The 12,447-nt window shown below is 45.4% G+C and overlaps 1 protein-coding gene across 19 annotated transcripts in view; it reads left to right on the forward strand.

The window, feature by feature from the left end:
• MAP2 (microtubule associated protein 2) overlaps positions 1 to 12,447 on the forward strand; it is a 218,260-nt gene that overhangs the window by 77,801 nt on the left and 128,012 nt on the right. For 13 of the 19 annotated variants that reach the window (XM_063400145.1, XM_063400144.1, XM_063400153.1 and 10 more), the window contains one exon: positions 10,254 to 10,319. The exons of 5 other annotated variants lie outside the window; for them this stretch is intronic. The gene's annotated coding sequence lies outside the window, so the exon portion shown is untranslated. Of the gene's footprint in view, positions 1 to 10,250; positions 10,320 to 12,447 lie in introns of all 19 variants that reach the window. One more of the 19 variants, XM_063400143.1, reaches the window with a different exon arrangement.

Raw genomic sequence — 12,447 nt, forward strand, 5'->3', positions numbered from 1 at the left:
AGAGTAAACAAGTGACACTTTATATTTTGTTACAGCAGTCTCCTATCCTTGTTTACTATTGTTAGTGGAGAGCTTGAGTCCAGAAGGGTGTTTGGTGACACCATCAGCTGAATAAGGTCTTTCAGACGGGTCTGTCTGCATTAGTAATGAGGATGCTTGCTCTTGTCTTACAAAGGAACCATTTCTTTAAAATATAACCTCCTCCTTCCCAGTCCCTCTGCAAATGATTCCATCATCAGAATTCTCATTACAGCCGCCTTTCATCCCTTTAACATTGGATGAAAATCTCTTTGTCTTCAAGTTCCTTCAATTATTAATGATTCAGTTGTATTCTTTTTGCCAATTGGTGCAGAGAGAACCTTGGAGCAAATGGGTATTAGTGATTTCATTTATTCTCTCCTCCTCGTTCCTTCTGCAGCCTTTCTTAATAGTGCTGCTCTCCTGGTTTCTCACTCACAGGTTCTGCATCATTGCATGGGCTTTTTTTCTCAAATAAAGGAGCCATTGTGCCCCAAAGACTAACTTTATTTTTGAAACCTTCTAAAAAGAGGTAGGGAGCCTTCTTGCGAGTGCTGTAGCCGTCTTTATTCTCCAGTCTTTACAGTGGTGTTGATGGGTGGTCAGACACCTTTATCTGAGCCATTCGCACCCTCTGGACAGGTGGAGGTCTGGGGCATGGCAGTCACAGACACAGTGCAATTGTTGGCCCCAGACCCTAAAGCACAATCTCAGTGGCAGTGTGGAGAGGCAGGGGCCAGCCTTGGTGCCCTCTCTGCCCACTGAGCTCCTCCAGCAGCGAAGAGGGAAGGAGTGGGTGGGGTTCACGTGGAAGAGCTGCAGGCCTTGTCCTCGGAGGGATTGAGCTGATGTAGTGGGAACCCTCCAGGAGCTCCCCTGGGTGTTCCTGTCCCGGCCCCCTGTCCCTGGAGCTGTTGCAGCTCTCTGGACCCTAATGGCAGACTGGGGCTGAGATTCCCAGCTGGCCCAGACTGGAAAGGTGTGCAGGGAGCAGTGCTGTACTCTGCACCAGCAGTTCCCATGAGGCTTGGGAAGGAGGGAGAGAAGGCAGTGTTAGTCCTGTGCCCAGGGGAGTTTTGCTGGAGTCTGTACCAGTTGCCCAGTTAGAGAAGCTAGGTGCCTGCAGGTCCTTATTCTCTTCAAGGAGCATGCCAGCCTGTCTAGGCACTGCTCTTGCTGCTCTTTGTATAAAAATAAATAGTTTAACCTTCCTCAGTAGCAGGGGTTTTATTTACCCCACACACAGAGACTTGCTTTTAATTAGCCCAGTGAATTACTCTTTTATTACCCCCTCCTTGATCCCCCCTCACCCATCCCCCCCCCCATTGATTTAGGATGTAATTGCTTTCTTCCTTTATCTTCAAAAATTATATTAGCTGAAAGATTTTTGTTACTGCTTGGGTTTTTGTGCTTTAGAGAAACCTATCTGAAAACATGTGGTTTACAAGGGAAGATTAGAAGAATGTTTTCCCAAACTCTCCCTTTTGCTTATCTGGACTCTCCCCAGCTTGCCAGTATCTATCTCTACTGTGCAAACCCCACATTTTGGCATTTCTCCAGCTGAGACACCACCACCAAAGAAAATGGAATAATTATCCCAGTGTTTTAGGGACAGCATCGCCATGAGGATAAATAAAACTGTGGATTGTGGTTTTTTTGCCCACAGTAAGCCTTTTCCTGTCGAATTACTGCCGAGCTACTTACTCCTGATTTGTCTAGTTGTGTGTTTGAGGCCTTGTCTCTCAAAACGCTGTTCAGTCCTTTTTTTCTTGATTTTAGATCGTGGAGCTGCTGTGCAGTGTGCTGCAGTGATCTTGGTTTTGGGAGGTGCTTTCCTGTGACAAACTCATCCTAACTTGGGGTGAACCCCAAATTTCATAAAAGCAAAATCAGGAGTGGTGAGATGAGTTTGTTGGCATTTGTTACTGACAAACTGATATTGCCAGAAGTGCTGAGTTGTGCTCTTGCCCTGTAGATATTTAGGTGCTTGTAAACTACTTGGTTTATTTTTTCCAAAATCTCCTCAAAGATGGCATTTAACTGATTGGTTTGTAATTTTCCACAGCCTCAACAGAACTTTCAAGAGAGAGTGTGGTGTTTGGGAGGATGTTTGTGAAGATAAAGCAGACTCCTGTCTGGTTTGTTCTGAAGTCTGAAATACTATTCTTAAGTCAGGGAGGATCCACACAACTTTCTAAGCTGCATCTGCCTTGTTTTGAGTGTTTCTTAAGTTGCTCTTTGCTAGTCTAACCTGAAGTTCTGCTTCTTTTTAAAACAATCACATGCAGCATTTGCTCACTGTTGGTCTTGTGGAAATTGAACGAGTTGTACCCTCCTGTGCATCATCTTTGTTATGCTTCTCTGCTGAGAGAAGCATAACATTGTCCTGTCTGCATTTCAGATCATATAGATTCTTCTTTTGTTGCCTTTTATGTTCCTAGCTAATCATAATTCAGTTTGTTCTTTAGCTTTTCTCATTATATTCCCTTAGTTTTGCCTTTCCTTATTTATATGGGATTTGTCTCTGTTTTCTGCATGTTTTTTATTTGAATATTCAGGCTCTTAAAAAGTGTAGCATATTATTCCTATGTACTTATAGGGTTTGTTGTTAAAGCTGCTAAACTGTCTTAATTCTGGCTTTCCTTTCTAGCTGTGTATCTCCAGAGCCTTGCACAGAGCATAAACCCTTTTCTTTCGAGCTGTCCATGCTTCTGTTCCCTGCCAAACTGAGTGAGAGTCTTCCAGAGAAACTCAGGCAGGATGGTAGAGGAGCCAAGACTGGCAGCTCCTCTCTCCATCCTCCCCTCTGCCTTTGCCCCTTTTGAATCCAGATCATGTTCTCCTTGGTGCCCTGGAGTTGCTGTAGGATCACTTCTCTCCTAAACAGTACCATCCTTTGAGAGCAGTGTAAACTGGTGTCTCAGAGCTTACAGTAGCAAGAAGTCCTGGGCCAGTCATTGAAGCAGCAGGAGAAGTTTCCTGACTCACTGGCTCTGCTGCCATTTGGTCCTGTCATCTAAAATGCTGTTGATCAAAGTATTACTTCATCTAAAAGAGGGTCACATCATTGAGGTATATGAGATAAGGTCCTAGGTCCTTAATTTATCCAAAAATCACTTTTGTCTAATGACTTTGCTGTTCTCCACCCCATTCTGGTAAGCTGGATTTGACTGGAATCACGTTACACGTCCCAAAAGTCTCCTGGGGGTGGTGGTTGGATGTGGCACCCTTTGCTTTACACCCTGAACTCACGGACAGTGTGAGTGCTGCGAAATAGCTCCTGCCTTTCACCCTTGGGGCAGCTGCCTGGTTCAGATGAGAGAACTAATTTACGTGTGCAAACAGCTTAAAAATGATTGTGGACAGCCCTGTGAGAGCAGGGTGAAGGAAGGCTGTGTTTGAGTTATCTGATCCAAGTCTCCAGTCATTAAATGTGTTTTAATCTCAGTGTGGTTAGTGCTGCGGATTCAGTGGAGCAGTGGCTGGCTTAGATGTGTGTAAGCAAAGAGGGAATTGGAGTCATTGTGTTAACCACAGGAAATCAGCTTTCATGATGATGAAAACAAGAATCAGTCGTAAGCAGTAATGAATTACCCTACAGTATCTGCTGTGTTCGTTTCTCAGTAAATGTGGTAGTCAGGATCCATTAAAGACCCTTGCAAGGGGGTCCTCTGCAAAGAGAGTATCTGCAACGTGCACTGCACACTGCCAGCCCTGCTTGCTGTTTCCTTACATGCTACAAAAGTGTGCAGAAATACAAATGCTGATCCAGGTGCACTGGAGTCAAGGAGGGGCTTCAAAGAGGTTTCAGCAGGGCTTTGTCTGAGAGGGCAGTGGCTGCTGACTGTGGGTGGTTTTACTGGAAATCTGAGTATGTGGAGGGCAGGTCCTGGGCAGGCTCAGCCTGGCTGCCCTTGTGAAGAGGGGATAAGCTGTTACATCACGCTGGCAGTGTCACATCTGAACCCATGTGGGCCGGGCTGCCAGCCAGGCAGTGTTCTCATAAGGCTGCTCTTGTTGTGTCTCCTCTGAGGTGAGGACGGAGCTGCTTCCCCTCCGCACGGCTCACTGCCGGCAGCGCTGCCGTGGCTTTCTGCCTGACTGCCTTCCTTACATAAAGTGTTCCGAAGTGAGAAGCTGGTGAAACCAATTGTGCTACATGTTACTACATGTTTCTGCAATTTTCATTGCCTGTCTGCTTGGTTTTGCTGTCGAGGAACAGCAGTTAGCTGAGCTAACCAAATGTAAAAAAAAGTCTTGAGGGAAAGTATGGACGTAAGAGAGAAGAATCACCTAGCAGCTTTTAGGAAGGCAGTACTTACTGGAGAACATATTTCTGAGAAAAGATTGATCTTTAAGTTAAGGAGCAAATACATTTCACTGAAAGGGTAACAGATACCAGCCTCTTTCAGGCAAACCTCTGTTTTCAGTGCTGCATTAACTGTATACCAATGTCCTATTGACTGAAAAAACCCCATGTTTTCCTAAATATAAGTGGTATTTGAACTGAAATACTATTCAAAACCTATGATTAGACAAACAGATAAATCTGTAAATTTTGCATTGCAGTTACTGCTTTATGTGTCTTTAGGACCATGCCAGCTTTGTTTATATTTTAATTGCATGTTTTTCAAAATCTGCTTCAACAAATGATTCGTTAGTTTAGAATGTTTTATTTGTCAATTTAATGTAGAGTAATGGCTGTGGCTTCTGTTAAAAGTTACGCCATGACACTTAATTTAAAAGCATTAAGTTACCTGATTAAGTGAAGTGCAGACTGATCTATTAATAAATTCCTTTACAGTAGCTGTGATAGCTGTGATATTTTACAGTAAGCAAGGTTTTGCCTTGACTCATCACCCCAGTGGTAGGCCAGGAGAGAGAAGAGGTGAGAACAAGTGGTACAGCTTCTGTCTGCGGTATTTTCCTAGTCGTGAGCCGTGTGCTAGGCTGGAGAAGCATTTGGTGTTTGTGTTGGGTGCACAGGCTGTCGCATGGACGCTGTCAGGACAGGGGCTGTGTGTGCACAGGCAGCCCTCAGGGGCCGTGGTGCTCCTGGCTGTGTGCAGTGCTGTGATCTGCTGCTGTACAAAGTCACCCTGCTCTCGGTGGCATTGCTTTCTGCATGAGGGTTGGTGCTGCCGATTACTTCTGGTACTGCGGGCAATCAGCTGAGAACTCGGGTGGCCTTCCCGGAGCAGGACATCACAAGGCACTGTGAGGCTGTACCAGCTGGGACACGTCCATTTCTTTATAATAATGTTCCAGTAATTCTCTGAGATGGAGGTTTGCTTCTGCCGTGCCAAAATCTGGGGTGTGACTGCTCTCTCATCTCTTTGCTGTTCCTATGTGGATGCAGTTTGAGGTTGGGGTGTTTGTTTTTGCCTGGCTGTCAGTGGCACTAGCACCCCAGAAACAACAGTGAGACCAAGCTGTTCCCTCCACATGCAGCACCAGGACAGAGAGGATGGGTTATTTTGTGGTGACTATACAAAAGCTTGCATTGAAGCTGTTACTAGTATCTCTGCCACATACACACAACATTTAGGGACTAACAAACACATTTCATGAATTTTGCTTTCTTATTCTTTTGTTCTCATTGGTCTCTAAGTTAGAAACGAAGGATTTCCTCAGAAAGCCAAAGAATGTGGTTGCTTCAAAGGATTAAGTGCAGTATTGGTTGTTCAGACAGACCTGGGAGTGTTTGCATATCCTGCATCTTCTAGCTTGATTTGAGTGACATGGTGGCATGAAAAGAAATAGAGAATCCTTTTCTGGATAGTCTACATATCAATTGGTTGAGGAAAGTCAGCTAGGCTTCACAAAAGAGAGATGGTGCCTGAAAGTATCTGTCTGACACATTTAAAAGAAATAAGCTGAAGTAGGGGAAGAGAGGCCATGGTATACCTGGGATTTGAAGACTCATTTATATATTGTGCTGTTCAGAACCCCGTGTTGCATCAGCTGGTGTGTCAGTGGGTGTGAGAGAGCTGGCCAGGACAGTCAGGGTGAGGGGCTGGCTTTGGGTGAGTGCTGGAAAGGGTGGTGTCACCAGTACTGGCCTGTTTTATTGGTGGCCTGGGAGCAAGGACAGATGAGTCCCGTAAAGATGTTGGGATTTGCTGTGGGTACAAAGCTGGTGGCACCACTGATGTAAAGGAAATAGCAGGATTGGAAGGGCTCTGGACAGGCTACATGAGGTGGGCAGATCAGCTGCTCCATGCTTTAGAAAGAAGACTAGATACAAAACCAGGGCCCCCCTGCATCCTGAAGCTTTCTACCCTGCCTTGAAATCCTTGCCCACAGAGGCTGCTGACTTGGCCTGTGGCTTTTCATAACTGCTCCAAATCCATCCTCTGTTTTGTCAGTAACCACAGAGAAGAGGACAGTGACTCCAGCCTTACAGCCTTCCTCACTGCACAGCCCTGGAGAAAGAGCTAGTGTGCTAAACTGCATTATATTTTTCTAGAATTAATTAATGCTCTTCTATTTTGTTTTTCCCCTGCCTTGAGGAGAAAAGAATAAAAGCAAATTTTTTTCCCCAAATGGATCGTAAAATAAATAGTCTGATGTTTATTACTACTGCAGAAGATCAGACAATATTTAGAGAGAGTGGTGAAGCATTTCTTTCCTCCCAAGCTCTCCAGAAGGCAGTCATCCCTGTTTCAAGTGCTAAGACAATAGTGAATAAAAAGAAAATTCCCTGTTCCAGGGCTATTTTTACCAGAGTGGTGCAGTTCCTGTTCAGTAGACCTATGCCTCTTAAACTACATCACTGATGATATTGGAAGCTATTTTAGGCATTGCATAAAATGTTCATCCAGTCTTTGCTAAAAAAGAAGCAGCCAACCCACAAGTCCTTTGTTAAACACTGGTTGCAAGGCTTCAGCAGCGGTTTGGGTAGAAGGATCTCAGGCTGAGGTTGTGGAAGCATCTTGCTTTGTTTGGGAACAGAGGCTGTGTGTGACCTTGGGAGAGCCCAAAGTGATGATTGTTCTTCCCTGTCCCCACCCCCTCATTATCCTGAAAATGAGGAGAACGCTACCATAATCTCTTTAGGGTTTTCCCTCTTCTAATTTATAATGGCAGCTGTCTTCTGTTTTGCCCAGAATCTTGCACAGAGGGACCCAGTATGCAGCTGGACAGTAACAAAATGGGGTTCATTATCTTGCGTGAATGTGATAATGGAATAAACCCTACCTGAACCAGCAAAACCTTTTGGAGTTTGCATCAGGCCTCAGTCAGTCTCACCATCTCCTTTACTGAGATTGTAAATGTCTTTACTCCTCTTTGAGAGGTACAGTGCTGAAAATGTAATTTAATAATTTCCAGGATTTTGACTTGTCAACTTCCTTACGTATTTGTATTTTCACTGTGTTGGAATGCATTGATTTTATGTGATGAGTTTGCTACATTTGTGAGTAAGCCAGGTAAACATGAGGTTAAATCTCAGACAGGCCTGAGTGTTCTCTGTCCTCCAGCATCTGTCTGGATTAGGCCCTTCATCCGCATCTCCTCCTATGCCTTTTGTCTTGTCAGAAGTGTTTTTATAGGTATGAAAACATATATCACAGGGCAGCCAGAACAAACTTGATGATTAAGATGGTTTTATTTGCAGTATCTTAAGATGAAACCACTTGCCATGGGCTGTTCCAGCAGATCGTGTCTCTGGAAATGCTTGCATGAGCAGACTGAAGGTGCTGTGGGTAGCTGGTTGAAGATTCATCCCTAGGCTCCAGGGCGTGGGACACAGGCTGGCAATATGTGTCCATCCCTTGTGAGCCACGTGAGTTCTGTTAGGAGCCTCTGAGAAAAATTACAGGACAGGTTTCAGGACTTCCTGTCCTCCCACCATCCCAGCTCCGTGGTGTTTTTGCTGGGACCTCTCCAAGCTCCTGCTTACTCTGGCTGGTGCAGGGGAGCTGCAGAAGTGAGGGATAGATCAGAGCAGGGCTGTGAACAAGCTCCAGCTGGTGGATGGTGGAGCTGAGGATGGCGAGGCAGGGTTAGGCTTTCCTTGGTTTCTGCAGAGGATGATCTCTGCAGTGGGAGGCTTGGCAGCAGCAGGCGCCCCTTCCCATGAGTCACAGGAGGCTTTTGCAGAGGAAAGGTCTGAGAATTGTGCTAGTGCCACTCTTGCCTGTTGTTTTCTGTTCCCTCCTGAAGGCCTTTTTGCCGCCATGTGGAACTTGCTCTGCTGTCATCCTTGTCCCATACAGCCTGCCTTCCTCCATTTCCTCACCCTCCTCACTGCTGTGGTGGTTGAGAGAGTGGGGAGAAACTGTCAGCTCAGGACAGATGCTCTTGAGTTACTGAGATCTGTTTATAGCAGTGAGGGTGGAATTTCTGTTTGATGCAACGGCTGATGGATGTGTGAAGTCATCCTGTGGTTGTGGGGGAAGACAGAAGGGAATTGATTCTCTTTGCAGCCCTCTACCCCCCCAAATTTTGGGAGACAACCCCTAGAAATTAATGGGAAGTTTATAACTTCTTCCTATAAGCCCTCTGGCCCACCCAAAGGTATATGGGGTTTGTTGGACCTCTCCCAAATTTTGTGGTAGAGAGATGTTTCATTTTTTGTTGATAGCCTTCCCTGTCAAGTGCTCTGCTGTCCCGGGGAGTGAAAACCACCAGCTTACTGCTGGGGAGTGAACCTGGCTGGCTCCTGTGTCCTGAGAGCAGGGAAATGTAGGCTTGTCTTCAGCCCTTGAGAGTGTGCAGGCTTAGTGGTTACTCCTCACTGACTGCTTCTTTGCTGTGTATGCTGGTTTATTACAAACTTAAAATGCTTGACAACAAATGAGTTCGTCTTTGAATTTTTCTCATATTCTTTTATAAAACTGATATATGTTTCTCTACCCTTTCTGTACTATCCCTCCCCAGCTGAGCTGTTTAGCACCCCAGCTCCTCACAGAACGCGGGGTGATTTCCAAATTCACAGGCTCCTTTTCCTACTGGGGTTAATATTGTCCTGAAGAAAGCCTTGGAATAAGGAGATGAGATCAAAGCAGACACAACAGCTGAATAGTTGCAGTGAAACTGCAGTCCTCAGTTCACTAAGAATTTATTTCTGAGCTGAACTGTGCAGTGAGCCCTGAGGAAGGGTCCTCGCTTGCCCCTACAGTCCTGCAGCACTTGTGCATTTTCCCTGGTTTTATTTCCCTTGGTGTGAATAAGCAAATGCAAGGCTCCAATAGCATAGTCAAGCTGGTTTCAACACGTGAACAGCACTAAACAGAAAAATAAAAGGGGGGAGAGCGAATTGCCTTCTTGATCAGTAAAGCAGAAAATACTAAATCCCTCCAGCCCTCCTTTTCACGGTGCAGCGTCCATAACCCCTGCTTGGGCTTTGGCTCAGCCTGACGGCAGAGCCGGGCGCTGCTGCCTGTGTCAGTGCAGGCTGGTGTGTGTCTGGCAGCAGCACAAAGGCAGCCGGTCGATGATGTTCAGCGGATTACAGGCCCGGTTCCTGGGGACACACTCGGCTGGATGCAATTAAAATGCCTGTCAGGCGTTTGATACCAGCAGCCCCTTGACGAGCTGCCTCGGCAGCCGCGAGGTGCAGCATCCCATTGTAAGTGGATGATGGCGGAGCGGGCTGCCTTGCCGTCGTTCTCGAAATTTCTGTGCCCAGTGAACTGCCTCTCCCTCTCCCACTCACCCTCTTTTCCCTTTCCCCGCTGCGGGGACTTCTCCTAATTTGCGGTTCTGCTTTTGCTGGCGTGCACGTGGTGGATACGAGCTGTGGCTGCGGACTGCGTCTGTGTGGGGACAGGCAGCGAGCCGATGGATAGCAGCGCTCCGGGAGAGTGACTGTGCAGCAGTTATTGCAGGATAGGCTTTTGTGGTATGGCAGCACATGAGCTGGTAATGATTTCATTCCAAAAATGTCAGCTGTGTTGGCTTGTTGAGCATTTGAGAGAGTTGTACCTTTGTGCTGAAGCTTTTTGGGTTTGGTCTGCTGTAGATTAAAAATCTGTGGCAGTGCACGCTGGATGAATTAAAATGAATAGGTAATAAACTTCTGTGGATTTGTTTATGAATACATGGATGCATGCGTGGTGTGTGTTATATGCAGACACACCTTCAGACACAGGTGACTGTATGGATATATTTATGCATTTTTGTCTTAGTATGATAGAAGAAACTATTTTCTTGTAGCTAAAGACTGTTTCTCAGCAAAAATTAAGTGTTTTCAGGGGGTTTTTGCCCCTCCCTTTGTTTTGTGTTAGCAGATTCTTCAGTGTATAGTCTTGGACGCAGCGTGGTGATTGGAATCTTCTTGTTCAAAGATCGGAAAGGTAGGACGCCTCTCTTTGAATTTGGGAATTACTGTGGTACAGGGTGTGGGCTGCTCTTTGTTATTTTGTTTTTCCTTTTTGATTGAAACAATAATTTGGGGGGCCAGGGTTGGTCTGGTTGTTTTTGGTTTTTTTTGGTCAGCTTTGCAGAGATTTTCAAATCGTTGTGCCAGGCACTGTGAAGTTATTTTTGATATGTAAGCAAATGCTGCAGGTAACAGATTAATCCTTTTGGCTGCAGCCACCGAAGGGTGAGGTGCAAACCCGAGTGCTTGTCTATTGCCTTGTGTTAAATACAGAGAGCGTGCAAGCTGCCTCCTGCCATACCGCATTTGGGGTTGTCCTAATGCTGATTCTAGCACCAGCAAGGACAGGGTTAAGCTCACAGGCTCGTTGCAGGCAGGTTCAATCTCAGAGGAGAGCAGCTCATGGTTCCAGCAGCCTGTCAGTGCTGGCTGAGCATGTCTGATGGCTTTTTGACATACTGCTGGCACTTCAGGAATTACATCTGTGTGTCAGAAGGAGGAAAACAAGCTGGGATTTTTGCCAGTGTCATTGCTTGTTCCCAGGAGTAGCAGTTTATTGTCCTCTTCCTCTAGTGCCTTTTGGCTGTGGTTGCTTTAAGCCCCTGCCACTGTAAAGGAAGGAGGGAGTTAAAATGTTACAGAATAAAATCTCTAAGTTATTTTGTATTGGACTTCCAGGTGTGTCTGGTAGATTTGCAGTGAGGACTGTGCTAAAAACACCCAGAACACCCCAAATGTAGGCAGGATTAGAAACATGCTCCCGTCACCTTGATGGAGAGGAAAAGGTATATCCATCTTGAATTAACTTCTCAGGTGCCAGTTCTCACCAACACTTCCCAAACCAGACATGGTGATGTTCTCTGTCACGGTGCCCTACAGGTGATCGTACTCTTAGGTCAGCACTAAGACCTGGGGGAATGTGTGCCATCACAACAGGCATGGGCCTTTAGTCTGGAGTTTTAAGGGGCCTTTTAATAACCTGAAAAAAACCCACAGCGTTTTTTATGGAAAGGTGGTTGTGTTTCACTCTGGGCTCCTGAAATGGCCCCTGGGGCTCCCCAGACAGGCAGGAATCCCAAGCCGGAACCTGGGAACTGGCAAAGGTGTGGGCCACTGCTGACAGCAAGGCATGCCTCAGAAAGGTGATGAATAATCAATATCATTGAAATGAATTTCTATGGCTGGTTGATAGATGCTGTTTCCTGAGGGAAAGCATTGTGAATTTTTCCAGATATTCTGTCTCCTGTTTTTTAGCATACAGTTCTCTTCTTTGTTTTGCTCTTCTACACATCTTTCCATTCTCTTGGCCCTTGCAGTTTTTCTGTCTTTGGCAGAAGGCTTTTTACCTAATAGATTTTCCTGGCTGAATAAAATTCATGAAAGGAATTCTTTACTTGCTAGTTTGTCTTAGCTGCTTTTAATACTGTTTCCTCCTGGTTTCAGTTACCACTAGACTCACTGAAATAGAAAAGCCTGTAGTAAATAGTGTTTAAAATGCTTTAATTTGTGAAAAATGCATTCAGTGATTTGATTTTAGCTAAGAGCAAGTCCTTTCTCTTCCCCCTACTTTTAATTTCACTTCCATTGTCCAAGGCAGCAAGCCAAACTGCAGTCTCATTCTGATTTCATTAATGTTTTGCAAACTCTGTCTCAAGGACTAATATTGCTTGCTGGGCTTGATGTCAGAATCCAGGGTTTTGCTGCAGCACTGGAGAAGGGGGAAAGGAAGGCTCTTTCACGAACAGAAATTATAGCATTGTTAGCAGACAAGTAGAACTGCTAGTTTTTATAATATTGTGGATAAAGAGTCCAGTTTTTTGACAATGTGATCCCCTCAGATCCCAGCAGGTTTTCATCTGCTGTGGAAATTTCTCTTACCTCCTGTGCACAGCATCTTTCCAGTCCTCTATGGTATCCTAAAAACAAAGAAAGGGCATCAGCTATTTCTTATAAAATCAGACTTAGTGGAGACTGGATTTTCTTAGTACACACAAAAATACACGTACATTTCTTTTACTTCTGATTTTGCAGTCATTTTGGCCTCCTCCTTTTATCTAGGTTTTAAAGACTCACGTTACAAATCATTCCTTCAGGCTACGAAG

This window comes from Prinia subflava, chromosome 6 (assembly GCF_021018805.1).
Source record: "Prinia subflava isolate CZ2003 ecotype Zambia chromosome 6, Cam_Psub_1.2, whole genome shotgun sequence".
NCBI classification, from domain to species: domain Eukaryota; kingdom Metazoa; phylum Chordata; class Aves; order Passeriformes; family Cisticolidae; genus Prinia; species Prinia subflava.